This window comes from Leuresthes tenuis, unplaced genomic scaffold, assembly GCF_036924035.1.
Source record: "Leuresthes tenuis unplaced genomic scaffold, fLeuTen1.0.hap1 SCAF_4, whole genome shotgun sequence".
Classification (NCBI taxonomy): Eukaryota; Metazoa; Chordata; class Actinopteri; order Atheriniformes; family Atherinopsidae; genus Leuresthes; species Leuresthes tenuis.
Window position 1 is genome coordinate 31,587,936 of NW_027325358.1, and position 21,860 is coordinate 31,609,795.

Consider the following 21,860-nt stretch of genomic DNA (forward strand, 5'->3'; position numbering starts at 1 on the left):
CAGTCAGCTGATCGTGTTCCATGGACTCCTGAGGCTGAATCAGCCTTTAGTCAGCTTAAGCTGGCTCTTCAAACAGCACCAACACTTGGCATTCCAGATCCTCATAAACCTTTCATACAGGCAGTTGATGAGAAGCATGGTTGTATGACATCTGTTCTTATGCAGGAACATGGGGCAGGCAAAGGCCAGTGGCTCATTTCTCAGCAAAACTGGACTCTGTGGCTGCAGGCCTGCCTGGTTGTCTTCGTGTTGTTGCAGCTGCAGAGAAAGCTGTCCTGGCCTCCCAAGATATTGTGGGCTACGCTAATTTGACTGTTTTGGTTCCTCATGCTGTTGCCATTATTCTTCTCGAGCAGAAAACTTCACATCTTTCAACTGCTCGTTGGCTCAGATACACCTCTGTGATATGCCAAATGTCACTGTTAAACGTTGTACTGTTCTGAATCCTGCTACTTTGCTTCCGACTCCTGAGGATGGGGAGCCTCATGACTGTGAAGCTGTTTTGGAACAAGTTTGTACACCCCGACCTGATCTTTTAGAGACTCCTCTTCCAAACTCTGACATGATTCTTTTTGTAGATGGATCAGCTTTGCGTGATCCAGCCACAGGTACTAACTGTGTTTGGTTTGCAGTATGTTCTTCACATGACACTTTGTTGTCTGGTTCTCTTCCTAAACATTTCTCTGCTCAAACTACTGAGCTTATTGCACTTACTGAAGCTTGTAAGTTGGCAGCTGGTAAGTCTGTCACTATTTACACAGATTCCAGATATGCTTTTGGTGTTGTTCATGACTTTGGTGCGCTGTGGAAACACAGGCATTTCCTTAAATCAGATGGTAAAACTATTCTGAACTCCAAGCAGGTTTCTGATCTTCTTGATGCGATCCTTTTGCCTACAGCAATCTCGGTCTGTAAGTGTGCGGCTCACACTAACTCAGACAATCCTGTTGCTTGTGGCAATGCCAGAGCTGATGCTGCAGCTAAGCAAGCAGCTAAATCTTTTCCTGTTTTCTCTTCCCTCTCTTTGCAGGCAGAAGACTCCCTCACAGATCTCCATGCTTTGCAAACTTTTGCCTCTGCAGATGAAATTTGGTCCTCTGGACGCATTTGGTCCTCTGTGGGTGCAACTCATATGGATGGTGTTTGGATGGGACCTAATGGTAAACCCTGTCTACCTAAACATTTTTTTCCTCATTTTTCAAAATTGACACATGGGTTGGACCATGTGTCAAAAGGGGGGATGCTGAATGCACTCACTGCTCAGTGGTTCACAAAAGGGTTCAGTTCATATGCGCAAAAATACTGTCAGTCATGTATGGTTTGTGCCACACATAATGTAGGAAAGGCATTACACACATCGCAAGTTGCACACCCTCCACCAGAGAAACCTTTTGAACATTTGATGATGGATTTTGTTGAACTCACACCAGCTGAAGGAAAGAAATATGCACTAGTAATAGTGGACGTGTTTAGTAAATGGGTTGAAGTTTTCCCTGCAAAACATGCAAACAGTAATGCAGTGACTAAAGCACTGCTAAACAGAAATCATTCCTAGATGGGGCATTCCAGAGAAGATCAGCAGTGATAATGGCACACATTTTGTAAACACTGCATTGACTGAGGTTGGTAAATTCCTGGGAATAACCTTGCGCACACATTGTGCTTATCATCCACAGAGTGGAGGTGCTGTGGAAAGAGAAAATGGTACATTAAAGTCCAAGTTAGCCAAATGTTGTGAAGAAACAGGTCTGCCATGGACAAAAGCATTACCTATTGTGCTTACCTACATGAGAATGAGAATCAGAGCTCAAGTGAATCTCAGCGCATTTGAAATTTTATTTGGCAGACCTCCTAACCTGGGATTGGGACCTGTAACCAGACCCCTCCCTTCCACAACTGTTTGTGATGATGCTATGTTGTCTTACTGTCGAAACCTTTCCACTGTTCTATCTCAAGTTTCACAGAAAGTAAAAGCAGCCCTTCCAGCCACAGAAAACACACCACTCCAACCAGATGACAGGTGGAGTGTTACTACTGCAAATCCTGTAGCATTTGTGCCATCAGGGTTTTTTGCTTGACCTGTTGAATAAATATAGTTATTTCTGCATTTTCATAACGTATATCAGTTAAGTCTGGCCTGGGTAAAACACTGATGGTTATTTCTGACATGCAATCATGAGGCTTTCCATCTGTGGGGTAGGTAGCGGTGTGGATGGATTAAGTGTAGCACATCTCTCGACAACAAGGTGTGGCTGTGAAAGAAGAACTGTTATGTAGGAGAGATGTCTGGTAAAGATATTTTGTTAAGTAACCATATCACAGCCACTGCATGAGGTACCTTAAGTGTTAATGGGTGAAATAACACCATTATTGTTGATGCCTGCACTGCCAATGGCTTCTGGCCATTGATTCAAAAGTACGATCTCGTCCCTTTTTCCCCCTTTCAGTGGACACTGGCCCCTAATTACCGCAATTCAGCAGGGGGTCTTTCATTAGGAGTACTGGACTCCCCCGTGCACGGTTTCAGCTCCGACCCTGGAAAGCGGAAAAAACGTTGAGATCTGGTTTGAGGACCCAATTGTTGAGAAAAGTCTCTCAATGAGACTCAGAGTTTCTGGAGTCAGTTAATGCAAATGTTTAATCTTGCAGCAAGTTCAAGAATGTGTGTGTGTATGGGTGTATGTGTGCGAACGTGTGTGAGTTTGTGTGTGTGAGAGTTTAAAGAACCTGTTATCAACAGGCAGGTCTTAACTAGTATGGCACAGGTCCAGCCTGTCTCATCTTTTTTGGAAGGTCCAGCGCTCGGCCGTAACCCTTCTGTCTGTTTGGACTCTCACATACATTCGGTTAATCATAGAAAAACGAGAACAAAACTTTTTAGCCCCTTAAATTCATAAAACAGACATGGTGCAGTTATTTCCATTCTAGAAAATAAGAGTAATCACCACCATTCCTATAAATTCTGGATATTCTAACAATCTGAATCTTTTTTAAATGTTCGATGAAGCCCTTTGCTGTTCTATTTAGAGACTCAGCTGATCATAAACCAAGTTTTGCTCTTGAACCAAGATTCTAAACTCTTCACCTTTTTCATTTCTCAGTTAGTATTCACTTTAAAACTGATTAAAAGAAAAATTAAATGAATGCGTATCAACAAATGTGGGATCTAAACTCTAGTGCTTTCTCTAAAATAATTTCCTTTCTCAATTCAGAAATGTGTGTGTGTAAGTCACAACACCCGTGACACCAAAACGGCTTTCTTTTCTCTCTTTTCTCTACACTCTGCACTGTGAGCACACACACCAAATCAGAAAGGCTTTTTTCTCTCTTTTCTACATTATGGACTGTGGGGACACAAAACCGCTCTCTCTCTTTTTTTTTTTGATTGTGTGCCAGGGCGTTGTCTCACGTATTAGATTATGCTTAAGATACGAATGGGTTTATCAGTCACATCAGAATCCATACATACTGATCCTCCCGTAATAAAATGGTCGGATCTTATCAAACACACTTTGTTTCTTGTGACAAGTCAGCGAAACAGCGTATACACGTCAAGACACTGAATCAAGTTTGCCACAAGAACTCATAAGTTTGGCAGTATTGCTCTGCCGTCAGCAATCATACACCCATTTTATTTTCATGAGACATGTGCAGGCACCTGTTCATCTACTGTTCTATCACTATGAATTAGTTTATCTATTATCAATAAGGATACTTCTACAACTACTATCAAAGTATGTCCGGACTTCTTATGTTGTCAGTTGCTATATATGAATAAGTGGGTTGCTACTGAAAAGCATTAAGCATGTCACACAGCCCAAACATATAACATTTCAGGACACACCACACAGTTAACAACCACAGTGAAGCGTGTCAAAGCCCAAACATGTAACATTCAACAGGACACTTACACAACACATTCAAATCAAACAGTCAGACAACATACAAGAACATATACCCCAGCCGGCATTGCTCCCTGCCTATTTTCCTACAACTCACTATGTGTGCGCACACCTTTATTCACAAACTCTTCAACTTATACTCTTTTACCGAATCTGCTACAGCTCGATTGGCCAAATACCCTTAGATCCTATTTCGGTGAATTTGACATCTGCCTTGTATGTAACAGATTAGCGGTTTAGCAGTTTTAATTTAGTTTGAGTGAAGGAATTCATTTTATAGCAAAATCCGAAATCGTGAAGAACTCATGAAAGTAAGCTTATTCTCGGATTCCTGAAACTTTAGATTTGCTCTTTCTTTTACTGCAAAGTACAACGTTGAGCAGCACTAATGAGTTGTTTCTATTTTTGGCAGGCTTTACCTTTGCGGATGAAGCCCTTTCTGTCTGTGCAAAAGAAATCTTGTTACTGTGCAGAGTGACTTCTCTGAGTAGAGTCGCCTTACTTGTTGCGACTGTGCCGATGTTCGAAGCTGGAGTGCAAAGTTGTTGCTTGAATGGTGCTCGCTGGAGCGTGTGGTAGTGTAAAGTTATACCATTTAAAAGGGCTGAAGAGTGCTCAGTGCAGCGGGTGGGCGGAGGTGCAAAGTGACACTATGGCCATAAAAAGAACACCGCTACAAGTGCGCATTGTGCCAGGAAGGGCCCTCGGACGGGAACCAGTGGACAGTTATCGCTTCTCGGCCTTTTGGCTAAGATCAAGTGTAGTATCTGTTATTATCAGTTTAATGTCTGATATGTCCTCTATGCGAGGACTACATATTAAATGGATTTTTATCAATAGGAGTTGAAAAAGGAGCTTACTCCGTTCACTCCAAGCATTGACCCGGTACTGCAGTGCCGCTGGGAACAGTGCGCTCTCCTCTGCTCTTGTGAAAAAGCAAACAGCGGTGCAGGATGGAAGTTTCTTTTAATCTGCTGAGAAAAGAGAGTGAATGCGAAGCAGACTTTAACACGGCTCTGGGAGCGAGCCGAGTGCGGGCTAACCGGGAGAATTGCTTGAAAGAAACGCGACACCGAATGAGCAGTCAGAACAAAGCCTCAATACGGTGTTCCCGTGTTGTTTGTGGCTGCCTTGTCTTTTGCACAGAGTAAAAGACAAGGCAGCCATCGAATAGGGCCCGATTGTTCCTACTTGGTCAGCCGAGGAGCAAGGGGGGGGAGCAAGCGTCTCAACCAAGCAAAGCTCACCATGGGGAAGGTGGCTATGCCAACTAGCCTGATGCCCTGCTCCCGCAGTGATGGATAATCGTACACTGGTTTCTCTTCATAATGTACAAGTCTTTCGCCTTTTACTAAAGACTCCCGTGGAGAGCAGCACTAATGAATTGTTCCTATTTTTGGCAGGCTTTACCTTTGCGGGTGAAGCCCTTTCTGTCTGTGCAAAAGAAATCTTGTTACTGTGCAGAGTGACTTCTCTGAGTAGAGTCGCCTTACTTGTTGCGACTGTGCCGATGTTGCTTGAATGGTGCTCGCTGGAGCGTGTGGTAGTGTAAAGTTATACCATTTAAAAGGGTTGAAGAGTGCTCAGTGCAGCGGGTGGGCGGAGGTGCAAAGTGACACTATGGCCATAAAAAGAACACCGCTACAAGTGCGCATTGTGCCAGGAAGGGCCCTCGGACGTGAACCAGTGGACAGTTATCGCTTCTCGGCCTTTTGGCTAAGATCAAGTGTAGTATCTGTTCTTATCAGTTTAATGTCTGATATGTCCTCTATGCGAGGACTACATATTAAATGGATTTTTATCAATAGGAGTTGAAAAAGGAGCTTGCTCCGTTCACTCCAAGCATCGACCCGGTACTGCAGTGCCGCTGGGAACGGTGCGCTCTCCTCTGCTCTTGTGAAAAAGCAAGCAGCGGTGCAGGATGGAAGTTTCAGGGAGCCTAAGATGAAACTTTCTTTTAATCTGCTGAGAAAAGAGAGTGAATGCGAAGCAGACTTTAACACGGCTCTGGGAGCGAGCCGAGTGCGGGCTAACCGGGAGAATTGCTTGAAAGAAACGCGACACCGAATGAGCAGTCAGAACAAAGCCTCAATACGGTGTTCCCGTGTTGTTTGTGGCTGCCTTGTCTTTGGCACAGAGTAAAAGACAAGACAGCCATCGAATAGGGCCCGATTGTTCCAACTTGGTCAGCCGAGGAGCAAGGGGGGGGAGCAAGCGTCTCAACCAAGCAAAGCTCACCATGGGGAAGGTGGCTATGCCAACTAGCCTGATGCCCTGCTCCCGCAGTGATGGATAATCGTACTCTGGTTTCTCTTCATAACGTACAAGTCCTTCGCCTTTTACTAAAGACTTCTGTGGAGAGCAGCACTAATGAATTGTTTCTATTTTTGGCAGGCTTTACCTTTGGGGGTGAAGCCCTTTCTGTCTGTGCAAAAGAAATCTTGTTACTGTGCAGAGTGACTTCTCTGAGGAGAGTCGCCTTACTTGTTGCGACTGTGCCGATGTTGCTTGAATGGTGCTCGCTGGAGCGTGCGGTAGTGTAAAGTTATACCATTTAAAAGGGTTGAAGAGTGCTCAGTGCAGCGGGTGGGCGGAGGTGCAAAGTGACACTATGGCCATAAAACGAACACCGCTACAAGTGCGCATTGTGCCAGGAAGGGCCCTCGGACGTGAACCAGTGGACAGATATTGCTTCTCGGCCTTTTGGCTAAGATCAAGTGTAGTATCTGTTCTTATCAGTTTAATATGTGATATGTCTATGCAAGGACTACATATTAAATGGATTTTTATCAATAGGAGTTGAAAAAGGAGCTTGCTCCGTTCACTCCAAGCATCGACCCGGTACTGCAGTGCCGCTGGGAACGGTGTGCTCTCCTCTGCTCTTGTGAAAAAGCAAACAGCGGTGCAGGATGGAAGTTTCTTTTAATCTGCTGAGAAAAGAGAGTGAATGCGAAGCAGACTTTAACACGGCTCTGGGAGCGAGCCGAGTGCGGGCTAACCAGGAGAATTGCTTGAAAGAAACGCGACACCGAATGAGCGGTCAGAACAAAGCCTCAATACGGTGTTCCTGTGGTGTTTTTATAAAATGCGGTGTAAAAAAAGGTGTGAATGCCCCATAGAAAACTAAAAGGTGGAGCGGAAGTGTTCGGCTGCAAGAAGGTGTGAATGTCCGACTATATTTGGTGAAAAGCAGGTGAAGCAAGGTCTGAATGCCCAACCTTACATCATCAAAAGCGAGATCAGAGGTTTTTGGCTGCAAGAAGGCCATAGTTTGCCAAAAGCGGGTAAGGTGCGAATGATCGGCTAAATATCAACAAAAGTGGGGGCGGAGGTCTTCGGATGCAAGTGGGTGTGAATATCCCACCATACAAGTATGGTGGAGAGGAAGCTGTGAATGGCCGACCATAGTTTGCAAAAAGCGGGTGAGAAAAGGTGCGAATGTCCAACCATACATGATCAAAACAGGGAGCGGAGGTGTTTGGCTGCGACAAGGTGTGAATGTCCACCCATAATTAATGAAAAGCAGGCAACAAGTAGGTTCGAATGCCCAACCATACATCATCAAAAGCAGGAGTGGATGTGTTCGGCTACAAGAAGGTTTGAATGTCCGAGCATAGTTTGTAAAAAGCGGGTAAGAAAAGGTTCGAATGCCCGAACATACACCATCAAAAGAGGGAGCGGAGGTGTTCCGCTGTAAGACGGTGTGAATGTCCGACCATAGTTGGTAAAAAGTGGGTATGAAAAGGTTCGAATGCCCAAATTCGGCTGCAAAAAACTGTGTTCGGCTGCAAAAAGGTGTGAATGTTCGACTAAATTTTGTAAAAAGCGGGTAAGACAAGGAGCGAATGCCTGACAATACCCGCTTGTTGCCCGCTTTTCATTAATTATGGGTGGACATTCACACCTTGTCGCAGCCAAACACCTCCGCTCCCTGTTTTGATCATGTATGGTTGGACATTCGCACCTTTTCTCACCCGCTTTTTGCAAACTATGGTCGGCCATTCACAGCTTCCTCTCCACCATACTTGTATGGTGGGATATTCACACCCACTTGCATCCGAAGACCTCCGCCCCCACTTTTGTTGATATTTAGCCGATCATTCGCACCTTACCCGCTTTTGGCAAACTATGGCCTTCTTGCAGCCAAAAACCTCTGATCTCGCTTTTGATGATGTAAGGTTGGGCATTCAGACCTTGCTTCACCTGCTTTTCACCAAATATAGTCGGACATTCACACCTTCTTGCAGCCGAACACTTCCGCTCCACCTTTTAGTTTTCTATGGGGCATTCACACCTTTTTTGACACCGCATTTTATAAAAACACCACAGGAACACCGTATTGAGGCTTTGTTCTGACCGCTCATTCGGTGTCGCGTTTCTTTCAAGCAATTCTCCTGGTTAGCCCGCACTCGGCTCGCTCCCAGAGCTGTGTTAAAGTCTGCTTCGCATTCACTCTCTTTTCTCAGCAGATTAAAAGAAACTTCCATCCTGCACCGCTGCTTGCTTTTTCACAAGAGCAGAGGAGAGCGCACCGTTCCCAGCGGCACTGCAGTACCAGGTCGATGCTTGGAGTGAACGGAGCAAGCTCCTTTTTCAACTCCTATTGATAAAAATCCATTTAATATGTAGTCTTCGCATAGAGGACATATCAGACATTAAACTGATAAGAACAGATACTACACTTGATCTTAGCCAAAAGGCCGAGAAGCGATAACTGTCCACTTGTTCACGTCCGAGGGCCCTTCCTGGCACAATGCGCACTTGTAGCGGTGTTCTTTTTATGGCCATAGTGTCACTTTGCACCTCCGCCCACCCGCTGTACTGAGCACTCTTCAACCCTTTTAAATGGTATAACTTTACACTACCGCACGCTCCAGCGAGCACCATTCAAGCAACATCGGCACAGTCGCAACAAGTAAGGCGACTCTACTCAGAGAAGTCACTCTGCACAGTAACAAGATTTCTTTTGCACAGACAGAAAGGGCTTCACCCGCAAAGGTAAAGCCTGCCAAAAATAGGAACAATTCATTAGTGCTGCTCTCCACAGAAGTCTTTAGTAAAAGGCGAAAGACTTGTACATTATGAAGAGAAACCAGTGTACGATTATCCATCACTGCGGGAGCAGGGCATCAGGCTAGTTGGCATAGCCACCTTCCCCATGGTGAGCTTTGCTTGGTTGAGACGCTTGCTCCCCCCCCTTGCTCCTCGGCTGACCAAGTAGGAACAATCGGGCCCTATTCGATGGCTGCCTTGTCTTTTACTCTGTGCAAAAGACAAGGCAGCCACAAACAACACGGGAACACCGTATTGAGGCTTTGTTCTGACTGCTCATTCGGTGTCGCGTTTCTTTCAAGCAATTCTCCCGGTTAGCCCGCACTCGGCTCGCTCCCAGAGCCGTGTTAAAGTCTGCTTCGCATTCACTCTCTTTTCTCAGCAGATTAAAAGAAACTTCCATCCTGCACCGCTGTTTGCTTTTTCACAAGAGCAGAGGAGAGCGCACTGTTCCCAGCGGCACTGCAGTACCGGGTCGATGCTTGGAGTGAACGGAGTAAGCTCCTTTTTCAACTCCTATTGATAAAAATCCATTTAATATGTAGTCCTCGCATAGAGGACATATCAGACATTAAACTGATAAGAACAGATACTACACTTGATCTTAGCCAAAAGGCCGAGAAGCGATAACTGTCCACTGGTTCCCGTCCGAGGGCCCTTCCTGGCACAATGCGCACTTGTAGCGGTGTTCTTTTTATGGCCATAGTGTCACTTTGCACCTCCGCCCACCCGCTGCACTGAGCACTCTTCAGCCCTTTTAAATGGTATAACTTTACACTACCACACGCTCCAGCGAGCACCATTCAAGCAACAACTTTGCACTCCAGCTTCGAACATCGGCACAGTCGCAACAAGTAAGGCGACTCTACTCAGAGAAGTCACTCTGCACAGTAACAAGATTTCTTTTGCACAGACAGAAAGGGCTTCATCCGCAAAGGTAAAGCCTGCCAAAAATAGAAACAACTCATTAGTGCTGCTCAACGTTGTACTTTGCAGTAAAAGAAAGAGCAAATCTAAAGTTTCAGGAATCCGAGAATAAGCTTACTTTCATGAGTTCTTCACGATTTCGGATTTTGCTATAAAATGAATTCCTTCACTCAAACTAAATTAAAACTGCTAAACCGCTAATCTGTTACATACAAGGCAGATGTCAAATTCACCGAAATAGGATCTAAGGGTATTTGGCCAATCGAGCTGTAGCAGCTTCGGTAAAAGAGTATAAGTTGAAGAGTTTGTGAATAAAGGTGTGCGCACACATAGTGAGTTGTAGGAAAATAGGCAGGGAGCAATGCCGGCTGGGGTATATGTTCTTGTATGTTGTCTGACTGTTTGATTTGAATGTGTTGTGTAAGTGTCCTGTTGAATGTTACATGTTTGGGCTTTGACACGCTTCACTGTGGTTGTTAACTGTGTGGTGTGTCCTGAAATGTTATATGTTTGGGCTGTGTGACATGCTTAATGCTTTTCAGTAGCAACCCACTTATTCATATATAGCAACTGACAACATAAGAAGTCCGGACATACTTTGATAGTAGTTGTAGAAGTATCCTTATTGATAATAGATAAACTAATTCATAGTGATAGAACAGTAGATGAACAGGTGCCTGCACATGTCTCATGAAAATAAAATGGGTGTATGATTGCTGACGGCAGAGCAATACTGCCAAACTTATGAGTTCTTGTGGCAAACTTGATTCAGTGTCTTGACGTGTATACGCTGTTTCGCTGACTTGTCACAAGAAACAAAGTGTGTTTGATAAGATCCGACCATTTTATTACGGGAGGATCAGTATGTATGGATTCTGATGTGACTGATAAACCCATTCGTATCTTAAGCATAATCTAATACGTGAGACAACGCCCTGGCACACAATCAAAAAAAAAAAGAGAGAGAGCGGTTTTGTGTCCCCACAGTCCATAATGTAGAAAAGAGAGAAAAAAGCCTTTCTGATTTGGTGTGTGTGCTCACAGTGCAGAGTGTAGAGAAAAGAGAGAAAAGAAAGCCGTTTTGGTGTCACGGGTGTTGTGACTTACACACACACATTTCTGAATTGAGAAAGGAAATTATTTTAGAGAAAGCACTAGAGTTTAGATCCCACATTTGTTGATACGCATTCATTTAATTTTTCTTTTAATCAGTTTTAAAGTGAATACTAACTGAGAAATGAAAAAGGTGAAGAGTTTAGAAGCTTGGTTCAAGAGCAAAACTTGGTTTATGATCAGCTGAGTCTCTAAATAGAACAGCAAAGGGCTTCATCGAACATTTAAAAAAGATTCAGATTGTTAGAATATCCAGAATTTATAGGAATGGTGGTGATTACTCTTATTTTCTAGAATGGAAATAACTGCACCATGTCTGTTTTATGAATTTAAGGGGCTAAAAAGTTTTGTTCTCGTTTTTCTATGATTAACCGAATGTATGTGAGAGTCCAAACAGACAGAAGGGTTACGGCCGAGCGCTGGACCTTCCAAAAAAGATGAGACAGGCTGGACCTGTGCCATACTAGTTAAGACCTGCCTGTTGATAACAGGTTCTTTAAACTCTCACACACACAAACTCACACACGTTCGCACACATACACCCATACACACACACATTCTTAAACTTGCTGCAAGATTAAACATTTGCATTAACTGACTCCAGCAACTCTGAGTCTCATTGAGAGACTTTTCTCAACAATTGGGTCCTCAAACCAGATCTCAACGTTTTTTCCGCTTTCCAGGGTCGGAGCTGAAACCGTGCACGGGGGAGTCCAGTACTCCTAATGAAAGACCCCCTGCTGAATTGCGGTAATTAGGGGCCAGTGTCCACTGAAAGGGGGAAAAAGGGACGAGATCGTACTTTTGAATCAATGGCCAGAAGCCATTGGCAGTGCAGGCATCAACAATAATGGTGTTATTTCACCCATTAACACTTAAGGTACCTCATGCAGTGGCTGTGATATGGTTACTTAACAAAATATCTTTACCAGACATCTCTCCTACATAACAGTTCTTCTTTCACAGCCACACCTTGTTGTCAAGAGATGTGCTACACTTAATCCATCCACACTGCTACCTACCCCACAGATGGAAAGCCTCATGATTGCATGTCAGAAATAACCATCAGTGGTTTACCCAGGCCAGACTTAACTGATATACGTTATGAAAATGCAGAAATAACTATATTTATTCAACAGGTCAAGCAAAAAACCCTGATGGCACAAATGCTACAGGATTTGCAGTAGTAACACTCCACCTGTCATCTGGTTGGAGTGGTGTGTTTTCTGTGGCTGGAAGGGCTGCTTTTACTTTCTGTGAAACTTGAGATAGAACAGTGGAAAGGTTTCGACAGTAAGACAACATAGCATCATCACAAACAGTTGTGGAAGGGAGGGGTCTGGTTACAGGTCCCAATCCCAGGTTAGGAGGTCTGCCAAATAAAATTTCAAATGGGCTGAGATTCACTTGAGCTCTGATTCTCATTCTCATGTAGGTAAGCACAATAGGTAATGCTTTTGTCCATGGCAGACCTGTTTCTTCACAACATTTGGCTAACTTGGACTTTAATGTACCATTTTCTCTTTCCACAGCACCTCCACTCTGTGGATGATAAGCACAATGTGTGCGCAAGGTTATTCCCAGGAATTTACCAACCTCAGTCAATGCAGTGTTTACAAAATGTGTGCCATTATCACTGCTGATCTTCTCTGGAATGCCCCATCTAGGAATGATTTCTGTTTAGCAGTGCTTTAGTCACTGCATTACTGTTTGCATGTTTTGCAGGGAAAACTTCAACCCATTTACTAAACACGTCCACTATTACTAGTGCATATTTCTTTCCTTCAGCTGGTGTGAGTTCAACAAAATCCATCATCAAATGTTCAAAAGGTTTCTCTGGTGGAGGGTGTGCAACTTGCGATGTGTGTAATGCCTTTCCTACATTATGTGTGGCACAAACCATACATGACTGACAGTATTTTTGCGCATATGAACTGAACCCTTTTGTGAACCACTGAGCAGTGAGTGCATTCAGCATCCCCCCTTTTGACACATGGTCCAACCCATGTGTCAATTTTGAAAAATGAGGAAAAAAATGTTTAGGTAGACAGGGTTTACCATTAGGTCCCATCCAAACACCATCCATATGAGTTGCACCCACAGAGGACCAAATGCGTCCAGAGGACCAAATTTCATCTGCAGAGGCAAAAGTTTGCAAAGCATGGAGATCTGTGAGGGAGTCTTCTGCCTGCAAAGAGAGGGAAGAGAAAACAGGAAAAGATTTAGCTGCTTGCTTAGCTGCAGCATCAGCTCTGGCATTGCCACAAGCAACAGGATCGTCTGAGTTAGTGTGAGCCGCACACTTACAGACCGAGATTGCTGTAGGCAAAAGGATCGCATCAAGAAGATCAGAAACCTGCTTGGAGTTCAGAATAGTTTTACCATCTGATTTAAGGAAATGCCTGTGTTTCCACAGCGCACCAAAGTCATGAACAACACCAAAAGCATATCTGGAATCTGTGTAAATAGTGACAGACTTACCAGCTGCCAACTTACAAGCTTCAGTAAGTGCAATAAGCTCAGTAGTTTGAGCAAAGAAATGTTTAGGAAGAGAACCAGACAACAAAGTGTCATGTGAAGAACATACTGCAAACCAAACACAGTTAGTACCTGTGGCTGGATCACGCAAAGCTGATCCATCTACAAAAAGAATCATGTCAGAGTTTGGAAGAGGAGTCTCTAAAAGATCAGGTCGGGGTGTACAAACTTGTTCCAAAACAGCTTCACAGTCATGAGGCTCCCCATCCTCAGGAGTCGGAAGCAAAGTAGCAGGATTCAGAACAGTACAACGTTTAACAGTGACATTTGGCATATCACAGAGGTGTATCTGAGCCAACGAGCAGTTGAAAGATGTGAAGTTTTCTGCTCGAGAAGAATAATGGCAACAGCATGAGGAACCAAAACAGTCAAATTAGCGTAGCCCACAATATCTTGGGAGGCCAGGACAGCTTTCTCTGCAGCTGCAACAACACGAAGACAACCAGGCAGGCCTGCAGCCACAGAGTCCAGTTTTGCTGAGAAATGAGCCACTGGCCTTTGCCTGCCCCATGTTCCTGCATAAGAACAGATGTCATACAACCATGCTTCTCATCAACTGCCTGTATGAAAGGTTTATGAGGATCTGGAATGCCAAGTGTTGGTGCTGTTTGAAGAGCCAGCTTAAGCTGACTAAAGGCTGATTCAGCCTCAGGAGTCCATGGAACACGATCAGCTGACTGGAGGCCTTTACCATGGATAAGAGCACCTAAGAGAGCTTCGAGAAAAGAGTAGTTAGGAATAAAGTTCCTGCAGTAAGATGTTATACCTAAGAATGACATAAGCTGTTTTTTAGTAACCGGTTTAGGAATGATCTGAACTGCAGCAACACGTTTAGGAGAAAGTGAGCGCCCATCCTTAGAAATCACATGACCCAAAAAGGTGACTTCGTCCTGTACAAACTGTAAATTAGAAAGGCTGGCTTTATGGCCATAAGAATGAAGATGTTTCAACAGATTCACTGTCTTTTTCACACTGTTGTTTAGATGGACTACATAAAAGGATGTCATCCACATACTGCAAAAGAGCAGAGCCTGTGGTTGATTGAAGTTAATCCAGACTAGCTTTGAGGGCAGCATTGTAAATAGTGGGACTTTCACAGTACCCCTGGCATAACCGGGTAAAAGTCCAAGATCTCCCTTCAAACTAAAAAGCAAACCAAAATGGGCTATCAGGGTGCACTGGCGACAAGTCAACCACTGAGAAAAACTGTGCATCTGATGTAATTTGAGACAAAATAGTGTGTGGGTTGGGCACAGTAGGAGCATGTGGCTGAACTGCAGCATTCACCGCTTGGAGGTCCTGTACAAAACGCCATTCATCTGGCTGGCCAGCATCTTTAATCTTTTTAACAGGAATCAATGGAGTAAGCACAGGTGAATTTTCAAAAGGAACAATAACGCCTGTTTTCTGAAAAGATTGAAAAACAGGTTTAATCCCTTTAATTGCTTCAGGCTTAAAAGGGTATTGTTTTTTACATGGACAAAAGTCTGATTTAGGGGTGACAATTACTGGTTCACAGCCTTTTATCAACCCCACATCATATTTGCTCTTAGCCCAAAGATCATTGGGCACTTCAGCCAACATGGGTATCGAAGACAAATCTGTTTCAGATAAAAAACATGCTTCAAAATGTGATTCTGTGGTAGGAATTAAGTCCACAGTTCTTTGACAATGCATTGTACTCAAAAATGTTTTTTTTGTATGCTGACAATCGTTCAGAAAACATCAAATTTGGATCAGCAGGTGAAACGGTCCACTCCATTTCTTTCTGACATGTAGCAACAAACTCTCCCACACCTTGTCACTGCCTGTGTGTACGTTTGGCCAAGGAAATGTGAGGGCGAGTACCACAAACATTAAAAAAATCGAAGTGCTCTGGAGTGAGCGACACAGCCAATAAAGTAGGCGCACATATTTTTTCACTTCTTCTCATAGTCATTGTCAGGCCCCAAAGAAATGTGTGATGTGCAGTGCAAATCAGTAGGTTGCATGAAATCAGAAAGGGGTGAAACTAACGCTTTTGCTTCTTCCACTAGTTGTTGTGAAAAAGGAGAGCTGGGAAGTTTCCACTCATAAGCATATGTAAGTGCCGATGAATCAAACTGCACTGCTGTGAAAACTTTGTCAGGCTGTAACATAACCTTAACACCCTCTGGTGTAGAAGTTAAAATAATGCCTAATTTACACATGAGATCACAGCCCATCAGGTTAATGGGACACAACTCTGATAACAAAAATGAGTGTTTGAAGGAGAGCTCATCGGGAGTGACAACACGCAATGGGCATTGTCATTTTCTCCTTCACAACCTGGCCTGATGCAGACATACAGTAAACGTGGTTTCCACTTAACTTTGGAGGGCAATCAAACTCCCCTGACGTCACTACTGATGAACATAAGTTCCTATATTCTGAGAGAAATATCTTTGCTCTAGGACGGAAATAGCATGCAAAACTTTACTACGTGAATCACAGTCGGCAAGCGTTGCTTCACTACACAGAGCAGGAAAAATGTGTGAGTGTGTTTGTGCTATCACCCATTAGTGGAGGCTCCGCTGCCGCGTGACGTCCAGAACCTGCCTCCCACCCTCAGTCAGCCTTTTGCCCAATTTCATCACTTTTTAGCTGTGGACAGTCCTTCTTCCAGTGTCCAGTCTGGCCACAGTAAAAACAAATATTCGGATCATAGCTCTGGCGTGGCCCATTTCGACCTCCTCTCCCACACGTCCACGTCTTCGACTTCGGCCTCGTCCTCTGTTTACACCAACTGCGTAATACATGGTCATGGTTGCCAAATGCAGCTCCTTTTCACACTTGTCCCCTTTGGTTGTCTTACGCGTCTCAACTTGGTTCTGAGCATGGCGAGCATATCAGCGAACGTCAGCCAAACGAGGACCCTCACACCATCCCACGTAAATGTTCTTTACTTCAGTGGCGACATCTATATAATATTGTCTGGGTCCCGTTAAAACATGTATTTTTCCCATCTAATTCCTTGTTTGCTTTAAAACAAGTATTCCCCATTTTCTATCCCTTCAGTAGCCAACCAGTTTGTATGGAGTACACTGGAGCAACTTGACTGATCAGTAAAACACTGCTTTTGTTGTCACCGCAAGGCTTCCCCCGTCGGTTGTTTCACTGAGACACTACTGAGTAACTACAACTCAACACAGTTTATACACATAACATTCATATACATACTAACAAACAAACAAACAATAATTTATCGCAATTTTCTCATCTCTGTTTGAACGTACACCCAGGTAAATATTCCTGTAGTCTTCTCATACCGACTATGGACCCATTCATTGTTTAACTTCACTGTTTTGCAAATCCTAATTGAATATTACACATTGACATTGAACTTTACTGGATAAGCAGGTCTTCATTGCATTCAGCAGCCTATATGTGAGCATCTATGTGTAAGCTGTTCTTCTTTGCATTTATCAGCAGCAAGCAATTCTTCACTGCACATGCATATGTAAATAGTAAAACAATTCCAATGTGTTAGCGAAACCTTCTATATCACAGTGGTTTCTAAGATCTATTTTAAGTTCTTTGCCATCAGTGAGATGACATAGTTTACAAAGTGTGTCAAATTATCACTGAAGATCTTTTCAGGAATTTCAAATCTAGAAATGAGTTATTTTACGCGTGATTTTGCTACTGAGAGTGCATCTGCTTGTGCACATGGAAATATTTCAGACCATTTGGTAAAAACCTCTGTTGTCACTGAGCAGAATCGTTTCCCTTAACATTAATTTAGTTCAATGAAATCTACACAATAATGAAATAATGAAATCCAAACAAATATGTTGAAAAAGATACACTGGCTTAGGGAATTATCTTCGTTTTGGTCTTAGATTGCCCTGTGGAATGTATTTTGCACATATTTGACCTGCTAGACAAAACTTTATTCATTTATTTATTCTAAAAAAAAAAATTCAATAATTAGTAAAACCATATGCTGTAAAAACCTTGTTCATTATTGCTTCCATCCCTCCTGTTGAGACATGACATGGTGCGTGGCTCAATACTGCAGCATATTTAAACAAATTCTTTGGCAGTATGGTTTTCCTTCCGGTCATTCATACGAGTCTATTGTAGATGGCAATTGAATAACATCTAATAATGCTAAAATATTTGTAGTTTATACATTTAGCTGTGGATGTCAACATACCTGTTTTTCCAATGCTGTGTTAACACATGTACAGTTGAGAAGGCATACTGACTGTCAGTGTAAACGTTAACAACCTTTTTGTTATTTAATTTACAAGCTTCAGTTAAAGCTACCAATTCGACTGCTTGAACAGAGTAATTTTTTGGTAGTGGTTGTTTTAAGAAAACTTCAGTTTCTGTTACTACTGCAAATCCTGTAGCATTTGTGCCATCAGGGTTTTTTGCTTGACCTGTTGAATAAATATAGTTATTTCTGCATTTTCATAACGTATATCAGTTAAGTCTGGCCTGGGTAAAACACTGATGGTTATTTCTGACATGCAATCATGAGGCTTTCCATCTGTGGGGTAGGTAGCAGTGTGACAACAAGGTGTGGCTGTGAAAGAAGAACTGTTATGTAGGAGAGATGTCTGGTAAAGATATTTTGTTAAGTAACCATATCACAGCCACTGCATGAGGTACCTTAAGTGTTAATGGGTGAAATAACACCATTATTGTTGATGCCTGCACTGCCAATGGCTTCTGGCCATTGATTCAAAAGTACGATCTCGTCCCTTTTTCCCCCTTTCAGTGGACACTGGCCCCTAATTACCGCAATTCAGCAGGGGGTCTTTCATTAGGAGTACTGGACTCCCCCGTGCACGGTTTCAGCTCCGACCCTGGAAAGCGGAAAAAACGTTGAGATCTGGTTTGAGGACCCAATTGTTGAGAAAAGTCTCTCAATGAGACTCAGAGTTGCTGGAGTCAGTTAATGCAAATGTTTAATCTTGCAGCAAGTTCAAGAATGTGTGTGTGTATGGGTGTATGTGTGCAAACGTGTGTGAGTTTGTGTGTGTGAGAGTTTAAAGAACCTGTTATCCACAGGCAGGTCTTAACTAGTATGGCACAGGTCCAGCCTGTCTCATCTTTTTTGGAAGGTCCAGCGCTCGGCCGTAACCCTTCTGTCTGTTTGGACTCTCACATACATTCGGTTAATCATAGAAAAACGAGAACAAAACTTTTTAGCCCCTTAAATTCATAAAACAGACATGGTGCAGTTATTTCCATTCTAGAAAATAAGAGTAATCACCACCATTCCTATAAATTCTGGATATTCTAACAATCTGAATCTTTTTTAAATATTCGATGAAGCCCTTTGCTGTTCTGTTTAGAGACTCAGCTGATCATAAACCAAGTTTTGCTCTTGAACCAAGCTTCTAAACTCTTCACCTTTTTCATTTCTCAGTTAGTATTCACTTTAAAACTGATTAAAAGAAAAATTAAATGAATGCCTATCAACAAATGTGGGATCTAAACTCTAGTGCTTTCTCTAAAATAATTTCCTTTCTCAATTCAGAAATGTGTGTGTGTAAGTCACAACACCCGTGACACCAAAACGGCTTTCTTTTCTCTCTTTTCTCTACACTCTGCACTGTGAGCACACACACCAAATCAGAAAGGCTTTTTTCTCTCTTTTCTACATTATGGACTGTGGGGACACAAAACCGCTCTCTCTCTTTTTTTTTTTGATTGTGTGCCAGGGCGTTGTCTCACGTATTAGATTATGCTTAAGATACGAATGGGTTTATCAGTCACATCAGAATCCATACATACTGATCCTCCCGTAATAAAATGGTCGGATCTTATCAAACACACTTTGTTTCTTGTGACAAGTCAGCGAAACAGCGTATACACGTCAAGACACTGAATCAAGTTTGCCACAAGAACTCATAAGTTTGGCAGTATTGCTCTGCCGTCAGCAATCATACACCCATTTTATTTTCATGAGACATGTGCAGGCACCTGTTCATCTACTGTTCTATCACTATGAATTAGTTTATCTATTATCAATAAGGATACTTCTACAACTACTATCAAAGTATGTCCGGACTTCTTATGTTGTCAGTTGCTATATATGAATAAGTGGGTTGCTACTGAAAAGCATTAAGCATGTCACACAGCCCAAACATATAACATTTCAGGACACACCACACAGTTAACAACCACAGTGAAGCGTGTCAAAGCCCAAACATGTAACATTCAACAGAACACTTACGCAACACATTCAAATCAAACAGTCAGACAACATACAAGAACATATACCCCAGCCGGCATTGCTCCCTGCCTATTTTCATACAACTCACTATGTGTGCGCACACCTTTATTCACAAACTCTTCAACTTATACTCTTTTACCGAAGCTGCTACAGCTCGATTGGCCAAATACCCTTAGATCCTATTTCGGTGAATTTGACATCTGCCTTGTATGTAACAGATTAGCGGTTTAGCAGTTTTAATTTAGTTTGAGTGAAGGAATTCATTTTATAGCAAAATCCGAAATCGTGAAGAACTCATGAAAGTAAGCTTATTCTCGGATTCCTGAAACTTTAGATTTGCTCTTTCTTTTACTGCAAAGTACAACGTTGAGCAGCACTAATGAGTTGTTTCTATTTTTGGCAGGCTTTACCTTTGCGGATGAAGCCCTTTCTGTCTGTGCAAAAGAAATCTTGTTACTGTGCAGAGTGACTTCTCTGAGTAGAGTCGCCTTACTTGTGCCGATGTTCGAAGCTGGAGTGCAAAGTTGTTGCTTGAATGGTGCTCGCTGGAGCGTGTGGTAGTGTAAAGTTATACCATTTAAAAGGGCTGAAGAGTGCTCAGTGCAGCGGGTGGGCGGAGGTGCAAAGTGACACTATGGCCATAAAAAGAACACCGCTACAAGTGCGCATTGTGCCAGGAAGGGCCCTCGGACGTGAACCAGTGGACAGATATCGCTTCTCGGCCTTTTGGCTAAGATCAAGTGTAGTATCTGTACTTATCAGTTTAATATGTGATATGTCTATGCAAGGACTACATATTAAATGGATTTTTATCAATAGGAGTTGAAAAAGGAGCTTGCTCCGTTCACTCCAAGCATCGACCCGGTACTGCAGTGCTGCTGGGAACGGTGCGCTCTCCTCTGCTCTTGTGAAAAAGCAAACAGCGGTGCAGGATGGAAGTTTCTTTTAATCTGCTGAGAAAAGAGAGTGAATGCGAAGCAGACTTTAACACGGCTCTGGGAGCGAGCCGAGTGCGGGCTAACCAGGAGAATTGCTTGAAAGAAACGCGACACCGAATGAGCGGTCAGAACAAAGCCTCAATACGGTGTTCCTGTGGTGTTTTTATAAAATGCGGTGTAAAAAAAGGTGTGAATGCCCCATAGAAAACTAAAAGGTGGAGCGGAAGTGTTCGGCTGCAAGAAGGTGTGAATGTCCGACTATATTTGATGAAAAGCAGGTGAAGCAAGGTCTGAATGCCCAACCTTACATCATCAAAAGCGAGATCAGAGGTTTTTGGCTGCAAGAAGGCCATAGTTGGCCAAAAGCGGGTAAGGTGCGAATGATCGGCTAAATATCAACAAAAGTGGGGGCGGAGGTCTTCGGATGCAAGTGGGTGTGAATATCCCACCATACAAGTATGGTGGAGAGGAAGCTGTGAATGGCCGACCATAGTTTGCAAAATGCGGGTGAGAAAAGGTGCGAATGTCCAACCATACATGATCAAAACAGGGAGCGGAGGTGTTTGGCTGCGACAAGGTGTGAATGTCCACCCATAATTAATGAAAAGCGGGCAACAAGTAGGTTCGAATGCCCAACCATACATCATCAAAAGCAGGAGTGGATGTGTTCGGCTACAAGAAGGTTTGAATGTCCGAGCATAGTTTGTAAAAAGCGGGTAAGAAAAGGTTCGAATGCCCGAACATACACCATCAAAAGAGGGAGCGGAGGTGTTCCGCTGTAAGACGGTGTGAATGTCCGACCATAGTTGGTAAAAAGTGGGTATGAAAAGGTTCGAATGCCCAAATTCGGCTGCAAAAAAGTGTGTTCGGCTGCAAAAAGGTGTGAATGTTCGACTAAATTTTATAAAAAGCGGGTAAGACAAGGTGCGAATGTCCGAACATACACCATCAAAAGAGGGAGCGGAGGTGTTCCGCTGTAAGATGCTGCGAATGTCCGGCCATAGTTGGTAAAAAGCGGGTAAGAAAAGGTTAAAAAACCCGACTGTACACAATCAATAGCGGAAGCGGAGTTGTTCGGCTACAAGAAGGTGTGAAAGTCCACCAATAATTACTGAAAAATGGGTAAGAAAAGACGTGAATGCCCAACTATACATCATCAAAAGCAGAAGTGGATGTGTT

General features: G+C 43.2%; 9 non-coding genes across 9 annotated transcripts; 6 read left to right on the plus strand and 3 right to left on the minus strand.

The window, feature by feature from the left end:
• The first annotated feature begins 4,630 nt into the window (after positions 1-4,630).
• On the plus strand, positions 4,631-4,821 carry LOC140306075 (U2 spliceosomal RNA). The gene has a single exon (XR_011915437.1). It is a non-coding gene; the product is annotated as a U2 spliceosomal RNA (small nuclear RNA).
• A 388-nt stretch (positions 4,822-5,209) lies between these two features.
• Positions 5,210-5,323, plus strand: LOC140306359 (U5 spliceosomal RNA). Its single transcript, XR_011915675.1, has one exon. It is a non-coding gene; the product is annotated as a U5 spliceosomal RNA (small nuclear RNA).
• A 275-nt stretch (positions 5,324-5,598) lies between these two features.
• Positions 5,599-5,789, plus strand: LOC140306326 (U2 spliceosomal RNA). Its single transcript, XR_011915644.1, has one exon. It is a non-coding gene; the product is annotated as a U2 spliceosomal RNA (small nuclear RNA).
• A 411-nt stretch (positions 5,790-6,200) lies between these two features.
• On the plus strand, positions 6,201-6,314 carry LOC140306327 (U5 spliceosomal RNA). The gene has a single exon (XR_011915645.1). It is a non-coding gene; the product is annotated as a U5 spliceosomal RNA (small nuclear RNA).
• A 275-nt stretch (positions 6,315-6,589) lies between these two features.
• On the plus strand, positions 6,590-6,777 carry LOC140306120 (U2 spliceosomal RNA). Its single transcript, XR_011915479.1, has one exon. It is a non-coding gene; the product is annotated as a U2 spliceosomal RNA (small nuclear RNA).
• A 1,646-nt stretch (positions 6,778-8,423) lies between these two features.
• LOC140306060 (U2 spliceosomal RNA) lies at positions 8,424-8,614 on the minus strand. The gene has a single exon (XR_011915423.1). It is a non-coding gene; the product is annotated as a U2 spliceosomal RNA (small nuclear RNA).
• A 275-nt stretch (positions 8,615-8,889) lies between these two features.
• LOC140306305 (U5 spliceosomal RNA) lies at positions 8,890-9,003 on the minus strand. The gene has a single exon (XR_011915625.1). It is a non-coding gene; the product is annotated as a U5 spliceosomal RNA (small nuclear RNA).
• A 388-nt stretch (positions 9,004-9,391) lies between these two features.
• LOC140306071 (U2 spliceosomal RNA) lies at positions 9,392-9,582 on the minus strand. Its single transcript, XR_011915433.1, has one exon. It is a non-coding gene; the product is annotated as a U2 spliceosomal RNA (small nuclear RNA).
• A 10,871-nt stretch (positions 9,583-20,453) lies between these two features.
• On the plus strand, positions 20,454-20,641 carry LOC140306155 (U2 spliceosomal RNA). The gene has a single exon (XR_011915510.1). It is a non-coding gene; the product is annotated as a U2 spliceosomal RNA (small nuclear RNA).
• The last annotated feature ends 1,219 nt before the right edge of the window (positions 20,642-21,860 follow it).